Raw genomic sequence first — 13,095 nt, forward strand, 5'->3', positions numbered from 1 at the left:
GAGCTAACAACTTCAAAATTAATATGTCTCTTAAATATTTATTTATTTTATTTATTTAACCTGGTAGAGATAAGGCCATCCGGCCTTCTCTTCCCCTCTACCAGGGGATTACAACTACGATATTAAGAATACAATTACAATTATAATTACAATTAATATATGAATTGTTTAAAAACATTAAGAAAACCCAAAACCCAGTCGTAAAACATTTAAGAGAATAATAGAATATCACGTCCCATTATTGTTACATTTAACAACTTCAAAACTAATATGTTTCTTAAATAAATGAAATGTTTAAAAGGATTAGGAAATCCCAGTAATGAATGGTCCTACATACCCTTAAAAGAATAACAGAATACCAGTTTACCGTATCTTCCCAAATAATTTGTGTCATATTTATTAAAAATAACACTTTCAAAACTAATACATTTAAAAAATAATTTTAATGGTACTCTTTCCTCATTTTGATCGCAGAAATTGATATTTTTTCTCAGAAACAGCTCATTTTTTCCAAAAATTCGCAACAAATTTACTGTCAAAATCAGTTATATCTATTAACAATTAAAGTTTTTTCATATACCGTCAATGCTTATCCATTTAACAAATTTATTGGTTTTACTTTTCTGAAGATGGCTTCATAAAGCCGAAAACGTTTAAAATCAAATAAATGTAACAAATTATTGTAAAACCAATAAATTTGTTAAATGGATAAGCATTGACGGTATATGAAAAAACTTTAATTGTTAATGTGTTAGCTTATCGGCCCCATCATGCCTTTTAAAGTTATATCTATGACAAAATCTGCATATCGTTGGCTTACTTCTAAAACCTTGTAACACCGTTTGAGGAAATTAGTATACTGGGGAGCAAAATGGCTCATTCTCTTTATACCGCAGTTAACAACTGTTATACATTTGTTATTTATAAAATATAGAAACATTCAGAGATTTAGGTACGAGATGTTATCAACGGACTTATTTTGAAAATATAACACCGATTTCAATATTCGGAAAAAATTGAACTTAAGAGGTTTTAGAAGTAAGCCGACTGTATACTTCTTAGTGCATCTCTATCACATTTCGCGTTTATCACTAATAAGTCTAGAGCCCGGAATTTTAGGTGCTAAATGTTAAGGACGACACTGAGTATAGATGAATAGATGCGGTGCCCGTGAGGAGAGTTTTAAGCTTAGTTCACAAGAGTCCAATATGTAATAATATACTGTCATCCTCTGAGGAGTTTAGTGCTGAGAGGAATGCGGTTCCGACTAGCCTAGCGCGATACTGGAGTGGGAGGGAACAGTGACAGCGGCAGTCTGGAAGGAAGTACAATCATACTGAAAACATTTCACTCGTATATAGAGTACCTAACACGTGCACACAGTCACACACTACTACAAACTGAAAACTGCATATTTTTGGACGATTAATACTTCCCACTCCGCTCGGCTCGGCTTGTCTGTAGCAACAAAAGAATCTACCTGCAACCCCCCCGCACCGATGGCAAGAATACCTCAGGTCCCAGCACTAAACTCGTCGGAGGAAGACAGTACAACAGTCATAAGGACTGGGCAATGGATTTTGTAAACCGTGCGCTAATTTGTAGGTCTAAGTGCTAGTTAAGAGGATTAAAGATCTTTAACGGTACGAAATGGAAAATAATGAATGACAAGAATGACATCTCAAAGAAGTGGGAAAATGGCTTCTATAGGCATATTTATCAAATATATCGAGGTACAATATTAACTTTTAGCACCTAAAATTCCGGGCTCTACGTAGTAACTTGTCCTGCGTTTGGTTACCTAGAGCAGCCCTGGGAATAAGAGGAGAAGTGAAAGGGACGCATGTCCTTTTCCCTTACACTGCCCATAAACAAGCGCAGTGGTGGATTTTAGGCGATCAGCGAGAGCCAAATGTTCGTAAAAGCCTGATACAATCCGTCACTGACCTTCCTGTCCGCTCGTACCGCACCAGAACTTAACTGTCTCAGCCGGGGAAGGTGGAGTGGGGAGTTAACTTAAGGGGTGGTCTGCAGTTACTCAATCGAGTTAATAGCGCCCAGGTCTGACCTAGAAACTCCGAGCAACCCGCAACAATGTATGTATGTATGTATGGAGTACAGCTCGAAGTACACACTTCAGATCTGCTGTTCAGCAAACATGCAAAAACAAAACAAAGCTAGGCGCTTGGATATCGGTGCTCTAATAGAAGGATTTGATAGAGAGCACTTCATTAGGAAAGAAGAAAACTTATTTTATTCAGAAAGAAGGAGAAATTTTTCTTCAAATGTTTACAGTCACTCGTTATAATGTGTAGTAGAGACTCGTAAACCAAGTAGTTAGTGTAAATAATTTTGTTTTTACTGTGATTTATTGTATTATTGTAATTTCCACCATTTATTTATTTAAATATTATTTATTTATAGACGTGTACATACATAGACTGTGCCCAGTTACAATGTTCACGTGTGAAACAAGTAGGCCTATGAATAATTTCTGTAATCTACTATTAAAGACGGCAACACATAGAGACAAAATAACCTACAAACATTTCTTAATGAACAAAAGTTTAAACAACAGCGCCAATATATATTTTATATATTTCAATATTACCGTATTTTCAATTGTGAATATTAAATTTTAAATCCTTTCAATAACTTTTCATATTATTTACTTTTAAACTCATTTTCACTTCGATAAAATAGATTTATTTATATACTTATTTATTTATTTACTTATTTACATATTTACTTATTTATTTATTTATCTTATTTATTTATTTATTTATTTATTTATTTATCTGTTTGTTTATTTATTTGTTTATTTATTTGTTTATTTATTTGTTTGTTTATTTATTTGTTTGTTTGTTTATTTGTTTATTTGTTTGTTTGCTTATTTGTTTGTTTATTTGTTTATTTATTATTTATTTGTGTATTTATTTATTTAGTTGCTTATTTATTTATTTATTCATCTATTTATTTATTTATTTATATATTTACTTAGTTATCTATTTATTTATCTATTTATTTATTTAAGTGCATTTAAGTATTCAAAACTTTGTAAATAGGAGACAAATAATGTGTATTGGTTTTCACTTTTTGGATGAAATAGTAATATGCGTTACAAGAGCGGTATGTTGGCGTTTTCATGTTCGAGAAAAAGATTGAAAAAGCGAAACGTAGTTGAGCTTTTTTAATTTCCGAGAACATGAAAACAAACATACCGCTCGTGTATCGTACATTATTTTGTGCGAAGATCGTTTATTACATACCTGAAAGAGGAATTTCTAATTAGTAGCAATGAAATCTCCATCTTGGTTTCTGTTCAATGACGGCAACTTTGGAAAACAAATATATCTATCTTCAACATTGTTCCTATAAAATGTTTTCTGTATTTACTATACTGCAGCAGGCCGTGATATACGTCTGTCTTTTTTTTTCCCTCAGTCTATGATGAGTCTGGAATCTTGTTGATTTTTTCACGGCTTCCTTAATGTTACTTGCATTACCAATGCAGTAACTTTTGTGGTGTTGTAGAGTTTACTTAATTTTTGCAAATATTTAAAAACAATAATTAACAGTGCAATTTAGGTGAAATTGCAGTGATAAGTTTCCAATTTATAATTATTACTATATTGAACGTCTTTAAAAATAATATGTTAAAAGCCTAAAGCAGTAAAATGAATATGACGCTTAAGCGGTAAGAATAAGGAAATTGTTATGTGTGTTACGTTGGGAATACTGAATGTGGTATTTCACACTTACCGCGTATTGGTTTTGTGCGGAAAGCAAGCAAATACGCACGATCTCGCACAAAATATATTGTAAAACAAAAAAGTAGATCTATTTAGAATTACTTATAACGAGAACAATCTTCTGTTGTCCATAAGCTGGCTTTAAATAAATATTTAGTTTGTTATTAAATCCACGTGACTGTTTATTTTCTACGTATCGATAAGTAATATTTTCATTGTTCAGTGCCTGTAGGAATAAGCAGATGTATACACACGAAAAGGAGAGGGTACACGAGTCAGAGCTGTTCGTTCCAAGCGAAGCTATTATAGTATAATCCATGTACTACACCTATCTTGTACTCAAAGTAGCCAAACGCAGGACTCTGCTAATAACAGAATAGTCCTGCACTGCACATAGACTTTATCGAAATAATACGTTACTGGGCGAAGTAGAGAGAAATTAATGCATTAGCCAAACAATTTAATCTTCAGAATAACTTCGCGTGAAAGTGTACCAAGGTGTAATACTTTCGTTGTGTCTTTTAATGTGAGGGTCGTATAGGAGGAAGATCTGTTGAACTGTTCTGAGAAAGCAGCCAACGTAATGAGCATGACCGATATAAACTTTTTTTTTCTTTTTGATTTCGAAACCAGTAGGAGGAATACTAAACAGTAAACTCGCCAACCGCTGATATGGCTCCTGGCAAGACAAGGTTTAGCGCACTGAAACCTTGAAGCGTTTATTCTGACAGCTACGAGCACACGAAACGGATCATCAGTTTGTTCACATTCGTAGTAACTCGGCAGTATGCTTCCTGATGAAGAATGTACATTTCAGAAAGCGTTGAAAATGTCAACGAGTACAATTAGCATACTAATAATGGCAGCACTCAGTGTTTATGTAACTTATATCAGTTTCCAGTACTACTCCGTCTATTCGTGGCATCCGGCGTGCTTCACCATAGCGGTAAGTGCAAAGTTAACTAATAATAATAATAATAATAATAATAATAATAATAATAATAATAATGATAACAATAATAACAATAATAATAAACTTAAATTTCAGGAATTGTTTTTCCCTTTACATCCTCATGAGGTATAACCATCACTAAACATAGAAAATTCCAAAAATAGTGAGGATCCCATATCATGTGTCATGTGGTCGGCATGTGACGGAAATTCACTGCTTGAAACAACACAAAACAAGGGACATACATACATACACACACACACACACACACACACACGCACTGCTTCAAAGGAAGATCCATACGAGTACATTTGTATTTCTCTGCAAAAAGACAGAAATAAAATCAACTGGCTTTGAGAACTGTGAACATAACCATTTAATTTAAAAATGAGAAAATTATATTATTTTATTACTAAAAATAATAATTTGATAAAATATGAGTAAAACAATATTATAAAAATTTTATATTATTATTATTATTATTATTATTATTATTATTATTATTATTATTATTATTAGCGTAATACTACTACTATCGATATAACTTCTTGGAGACAGGGCAGTCTACCTGAGGATGGTTATGGTGATGATGATGGCGATAGATCATCTAATTTTTATCTAAATAGGACCTACATAAATTTAAAGATATTTTTTTTTCCGCTTTCTCTTATAGTCAGTGTTTTCATTTGAACCTGATAAAACAGATGATACAATAATAATAATAATAATAATAATAATAATAATAATAATAATAATAATAATAATAATAATAATTTATTGGTGAATTCTTACCATATTTCGTTAAAAAGTAGATAACGATTGTAGATAAAACTATACACAATTATTTTAGTGTTAAAATGCAAACTAATCTCAAATGTGAGCTATTTATGTAGAACTTAACATGCGAGCATAGAATTTAATTAAACGAACGATAGATAGCGAGTTAAGTTATCCATGTGAGCATGTTGAGTTCTAATAACTGTCGTGTATTGTAGAACGTTTTATGGTATTTTGAATCTTATATCTTAAGAGAAAATAAATTAATAATTGTATTGTATTTTATTGCATTGTTGGAACAGAAATTATTGAGAATTTGTAGATAAAATAACAATTGAGAAACGTCTTAATCAGTCACTGTGATAGGGAAAACGTCATAAACGGTTACTATGGTAGGAAAATAAAACAAAAATGTTTACTAATGGTTTTGTCTGAGATTAATTTGTAGAAATAATTAGATTACATTGAAATTCCTAGCGAAATATTGGGTAGAAGCAGAATAAACAAGCCAAAGAGCTATACTACGCGCCCAAGTTAATCTGCGTCCGGCAAGAATGTGAATCACCGTTCCCTCTCCCTCTGTCCTTTGTGACCTATAAGTAAATACTAAACTGATAAAGAGGTGTTTACTGTTCGTTCCAGCGAGTTGTATGAGATAGTGGTGAATACAAGTGTATAGGAGGTGATAAAAGTGTTGTACCCTTATAAATACTGTGAAAGTGTTAGTATTATGCACCATATTATTTCTTACACACATAATATCACATCATCAATCACCATCTCTATTCATCTTTATAATATTCAGTAAATATAATTTATTTGTCAATAAATTCTTATCGTATTGATAGCTGCCACGTCTTGTAGCAGATTATATATATATATATATATATATATATATATATATACATATATATATATATTAATTTCATTATGTATTTTTCTAACATTAATTTACATTTTCTTTTTTGTTCATTTGTATTGAGTAGGACGCCGATATTTTAAATCCAAGATTTGAACGGTTATCAATATGATTCTCTCTACTTCCCTCTTTGCATTATCTCTTGTAACATGACCTCACTCACAGACGAAACAATACTGTACTCCAACCAGGAGAAAGTCTCAGGGGAATGAGACGCAGCGGGGCAATGCTGTGAATGAATGTTGATGTCATAAGATGTCATAAGGTCACACACGTGGGTACACGCATCTCCATTGGCTAACTCTCAAAGCACAAACGATAACACTGATACAGACATATTTATACTACCCTAGTTACAAAATTAGATCACAGTTAATCTCCTGGTCTTTTAATCTGTCCGTACAGGAAATAACATATGCAGGAGAGCGCATGTTTTTTTATACTAACGTTATAACGGTAATATTACCTGCCTACTTCGCTCCAATAGATGACGCAATAGTAAGCACATTCCTTTCACGGTTAATCTCCTGGTTGGAGAACAGTAGGTTGTATACTAACAACTAGAGCAATTAGAGCTACTAGCGCTCGTCTCTTGCATTCACGGAACGCAAATTTAACTTGGGGGCGTAGTAGATGCCACTACAATACGTTCATCACATGCTTAATGTCTCAAATTTGCATTTTTTGGACTATGGTTCTTAAAAAAAAACTTTCAAATAATTCAAGACTTCAACAGAATTTATAGCCACATATTGTTTTACATGTTCAATTTTTTTTCGCAGTCACTGCTGATAGTGGCGGAAGCTATCCTTGCCTTGTCGCCTGACACAGTCCTGACGCTCTTACATGTGAGTCATAGAGCATCTGTGCAGCTCCACTGGATACTACAATGTGCGGCAGGAGTTTTTATAATCGTCGGGTTTGTTACTATTGAGATTTACAAGTATAAATACAGTGTTGCTCATTTGACTACGTGGCACGCAATAACCGGACTGATATCTGTCATTTTGTTTGGAATTGGTTGTTGTGATGGCGTCTTAGCACTATATTCCACCAAATTTAAAATCTGTTTAAAGCCGGCGCAAACGAAATGCATACACATTTTGGTCGGGATCCTCTCATTTGCGTTTGGTATAATCTCGGAAGGCTTCGGGATTTACACAAACTGGTTTTTGTATTACACTAGCTCCGAAATTCAGATCGTGTGTGTATTATTAATGGCTCTTGCTACCGTCTTTGCACTGCAGACTGCATTTGTGTCGCTTTTAAGAAGATGTAAACAATCTCTGAAATGTTTTTAGGCCGGAAGTTTGAAATGTGGCTTCGAAACAATCGTTGCTTCTTATCCGGATGTAGTTTCTGTTGGAAAATTAAAGTATATTTTTTGTGTTAAATTTTAACGTACCTTGTTAACATGTTTCGACCTATTTTCGGTCATCTTCGGAACTGGTCGTTGTTGGTCTTGGCGCCTCTTGTTTCCTGTGTGGGTGCGTTCGTAGTGTAGAGTCAAAGAGTGTATGTATTTTGAAATTGAGTTGTGTGTTGAGAATATCGTTGGGGTGTGTTTTCGTGTGTCTGTATATTTCATATTGTTCTAGTGTGTTGAGTTTCTGGCTTTTTGGTTGGATGTGCACGAACACACCCACACAGGAAACAAGAGGCGCCAAGACCAACAACGACTAGTTCCGAAGATGACCGAAAATAGGTCGAAACATGTTAACAAGGTACGTTAAAATTTAACACAAGAAAGTTCTTATCATACACATTCCGAAGTGATACAGTGTTAAAAGTTGTGTAATGAAGATGTATAAAGTATATTTTCTAGCTTAGGACATTCGGTTATTATGATTCGTCACTGAATTCACAACTGTACTCATAAAGACACAATTAAAAGATTCTAACCTTTATCTACATAGGCTGTGAGTATTCTGTCTCAAGATATTATCAATACTTCAAATACAGTTATTTCTTATTTTATCACTAATGTTCCTATGTCTAAGGCTGGAATTACATTATCAAAGTTCTTAGACAGAGATATTATGACAAAATATTTTATCTACTTTGATTATGTAATGTGAACTTTACGTCACTAATAAAAATGCTGTAAACATATTCATTATGTAAAAGTTAGGTAATGATACTTCCATTACGCAACTAGTTAGGTAATGATACTTCCATTACGCAACTAGTTAAGTAATGATGCTGCTGTTATCTTACTGGTTGCGTAATGTGAACCACACATCAAATTAAATAAAATGGAATTGATTTTATTTATTGTAAACATTTACAACAATATGTTCACAATTTGTTATATGAATTCCTGCAGTTGACAGAAGACTGAATATCTTACGCGGGATTTCGATGGTATTAAGCATTCAATTTCAGAATTTGCAGCATTTCCAATATCTGAATCCTCGTTCGAACTAAGTTTTAATAATGTTTGTTTATTTCTCCTAGTACTGCTCCTTTTCTGTTACAAACAGAAACCTGTCGTATTCAAAACTAATAAAACAAACAAACGAATCGTCTCTCGCAGAAAGAAACTAATAGCACAGTCTAGTATATACAGTCACGAAGCTCAATACGTACGGAATATGCATCCATAGATAGTTGGTAACCACTAGAATCGCTACTATTGCCTCATCACAAATTATGCGAAATAGTACCGGCACAGTCTATTGTTCCTAGTACCCTCAACAACTCAAGCTTCGTGACTGTATATACTAGACTGTGCTAATACAATCGCCTCTCCATAACAGACATGTTCAAATCTAATAAAAACAATATATTTACTATTATTAATAAATTATTAATTGCTTATCAAAGTGGCTAAAACGTTGTACGATATATTTATCGTAAATAACTATTATCATAGATTTGTAATAAAAGGTCGAATTTTAAATATAGGTATTATACTATATCAAAGATTTTATCAAGGATAACCTAAAATTAAGAATCATCAGCCTCCATTTACAGTTAAATAAAAAAAATATTTTTTATCATAGATATGCAAAAGTTGATGATGAACTTTACTATGTGTGTTTAGATACGATTAGTTCAAAATATTACAATATATATTGCTGAAAAAGAAAGAAAAGAGAACACCTGTGGGTTAAGTCATGGATTGCAAGACATAATAAGAAAAATATCCATCAAAACTTAGTAAAAAAAAAAAAAGGTACAATGCGAGGACTTGAAAAGTACGACTTTGAGAGGCTTTTCAAAACTAATCTCGAATTTAGTTGATGAAGTAATGATATTTCTACATTAAAAAAAAAATTGTGCATAAAATAAGAAAAAATTTGAAATACCATCCTCTCCCTATAATATGTTATGTTAGTCATTTCCATTTTTATTGTGACATCATGGACCTTTTTGTTAGATTCTGATAATTTATGATCTCATAATGGAGTAAATGATCATAGTATTGTCACGATACAATATGCTTTCATTCTTAAATTGAATATGGAACAAATTTTTGTGTAATATGAATGGTATTCTCGTAGATTATAAAAATTGCTGAAATGTAGACTACTTAAAATAAATTATCTTGTCTGAGATTTGTGGGCAAGGCAAGCATTTTAGCGTTCAAACAGTCCATGGTTTGATCGCGTAGCGAACGGAATAGATTCATCTTCCTTCTACGAGATTGGCTATTTGTTCCTTCTCATATGCTATTATGTACCGTGTATATAAATAAATGACATAATTATGTTGCATATTAAAAGAGAGAAAGTGATAGAGGAACATGACAGTGATAGAAACACGGAGAGATAGTAAGTTTTTCAACATTATTATTTTTTATTTAATCTGTTCTGTTACTTACTGTAACAATTAAAAGAATTTTCATTTCTGTTGCTTGAATTCTGTCTATAAAAAGAAATACGTATGTAATTTCCTTCTTTGTCGTTGCTCACGAGCAGAGGAGTATCTACCGAAAACAGTTCCAATCTCTGACGATCTGTGTGTATATGTAAGTATGTTTATGTAATAACTTATATATATATATATATATATATATATATATATATATATATATATATATATATTTGGATACTGAATGTTGTTAATCGTCAACAAGAATGGCTAACTTGGAAGTGATAATTGTTCATCAATGCTACAATAAATTTTATTAGTTATTATAAACAACGAAAGAATGTACTGTCTGTATGTATATATGTATGTATTTTTATTGGGTTATTTTACGACGTTGTATCAACATCTAGGTTATTTAGCGTCTTAATGATATGAAGGTGATAATGCAGGTGAAATGAGTCCGGGGTGCAGCACCGAAAGTTACCCAGCATTTGCTCGTGTTGGGTTGAGGGAAAACCCCGGAAAAAACCTCAACCAGGTAACTTGCCCCGACCGGGATTCGAACCCGGGCCACCTGGTTTCGCAGCCAGACGCGCTGACCGTTACTCCACAGGTGTGGACTGTATGTATGTATGCATATATGTAAAAACAATAAAGAACCTAAACACACTAGAATATTACGAAATATACAAATATACAAAAACACACCTCCAACAAGTCCTCAACACACAACTGAATTTCAGAACACACACACTATTGGACTCCACACTACATAACACAAACGTACCCGCAGCAAACCAAATGAAAACATCGGAAGACACAAGAACATCACCAGTTCTGAAGATGACGCCCAAGCTGAAACTAGTCAACTAGGTATTTATAAACTTAGTTCAAATTAATACGTGAAAGTAATCACATATATTATATGTCATGAATAAAACAAATACTCTGTTTTAACAAACATGGGTAATTTAGCATTGTCTTTTTATTTTAAATATTGCTGTATCAAAATCACAAAATTTTGATTAGAATTCCAGTGTATTTAGCCAACTGTATCAGATTGAAATAAGGGTATTAGATTTATATTAACGTGTTAAGCAGAGATGAGTGACAGTTGATTTTATGTAAGAAAAGAAGTTATAAGCTTACTGTCAATTTAAATAAAGATTTTTAGCGTCTTCTCGACTCAACATGTAGGAATAATAAGGTAATAATGTCATATAATAGCGCCAACACTAGAAGTGAATTAGACCTAAGGATCGAAGTGAAACCAAATGTTACGAAACATCGTTATTACGAATTTATTCTATAGATATAACTCAAATTTTTTGGGTAGGTTAAACCTCAAAAGTCCCTTAAGAGCTTCGGCACTGCTACTTTTATACAGGGTGTTTAAAAAATACGGGGCATAATTTCAGGTATGTCTTTCCCACATGTAGACAATCAAAATAGTTCATTACAACATGTGTCCGGAAATGCTTTATTTCCGAGTTATGGCCTTCACAACATTGCAGTTCACCGGAACGTTTTTCTTTCCGCAGGTCGTTGCCGTCAAAGGAGACATTAAGAGGGTACTCTGACAGTTCATTCCGAGGCGAAGGTTACATTCAGTGTTGTGTAGGCGTTAGACTGTGCGACATGTATTCAAATCAAGAGCTGGCAGAGATACACTTCATGTACGGTAAGGCGGACGGCAATGCTGCGCTGGCTCGTCGTTTGTACCAGGAAGGATAGCGTTGCAAGTCAATGTTCCTCATACGACTGTCTGGAGACTGTTGAAAGAGTATCAATTGTATCCTTATCATTTGCAACGTGTACAGGCCCTGTCACCAGCAGATTACCCTGCACGAGTTAGGTTCTGTCAGTGGTTCTTGCAGCAGTGTGGTGTAAATCCGAACTTTCCTGCCTTAGTATTATTTGCAGATGAAGCACAGTTCACACGAGATGGCATAACAAATTCCCACAATCAGCATGTATGGGCGTATGAAAACCCACGTGCAACTGTTCCATCTCATCACCAGGTGCGGTTCTCCCGCAACATGTGGGCCGGTATCATTGGTGATCGATTTGTTGGACCCCATGTACATGTAAACAGACTTACGGGGCAGGCGTACACAAACTTCCTGGAAAACACCATACCTCATGTTTTAGAAGACACTCCACTGATCAATCGTCAACACATTCACTTCTTGCATGATGGCGCTCCTGCACACTTCAATCGTACGGCTCGCAGGTACTTGGATCGAAGGTTTCCTGATCGATCGATGGATAGGTAGAGGTGGCCCAATTGCTTGGCCTCCACGCTCACCTGATCTGAACCCTCTCGATTTCTACTTGTGGGGCCATTTAAAATCATTGGTTTATTCGTCTCCGGTGCTGATTTGGAATCCCTTCGGAATCGAATTGTGGCATGTTCTGAGGACATACGCAATACTCGTGGAGTTTGGGATCGTGTTCGCAGGTCAATGAGACATCGATGTGAGGTCTGTATTCAAGCAGGAGGTGGACATTTTGAACATCTTCTGTAATGACAACGACCTGCGGAAAGAAAAACGTTCCGGTGAATTTCAATGTTGTGAAGGCCATAACTCGGAAATGAAGCATTTCCGGACACATGTTGTAATGAACTATTTTGATTGTCTACGTACATGTGGGAAATACATACCTGAAATGATGCCCCGTATTTTTTAAACACTCTGTATAAATGTATTCTTTTCTATTATATCCCAGGATAAATTGAAGACCTCGATGCAAAAACCGATCATGTCCAGAAATGAAAAATTTACAGTAGATAAAAGAACTTTCCACAAAAATTGAATGTGCATTAATTTCAAACATTTTATAAACGATAATTAGGAAATTAGTAAGTCTTTTATGTG

The 13,095-nt window shown here is 33.9% G+C and overlaps 1 long non-coding RNA gene across 1 annotated transcript; it reads left to right on the top strand.

Moving 5' to 3' along the window:
- The first annotated feature begins 7,696 nt into the window (after window positions 1–7,696).
- On the top strand, window positions 7,697–10,891 carry LOC138697780 (uncharacterized). Its single transcript, XR_011331609.1, has 2 exons — window positions 7,697–8,531; window positions 8,563–10,891. It is a non-coding gene; the product is annotated as an uncharacterized lncRNA (long non-coding RNA).
- Window positions 10,892–13,095: the final 2,204 nt, after the last annotated feature.

Source organism: Periplaneta americana, chromosome 4, assembly GCF_040183065.1.
Source record: "Periplaneta americana isolate PAMFEO1 chromosome 4, P.americana_PAMFEO1_priV1, whole genome shotgun sequence".
NCBI classification, from domain to species: Eukaryota; Metazoa; Arthropoda; class Insecta; order Blattodea; family Blattidae; genus Periplaneta; species Periplaneta americana.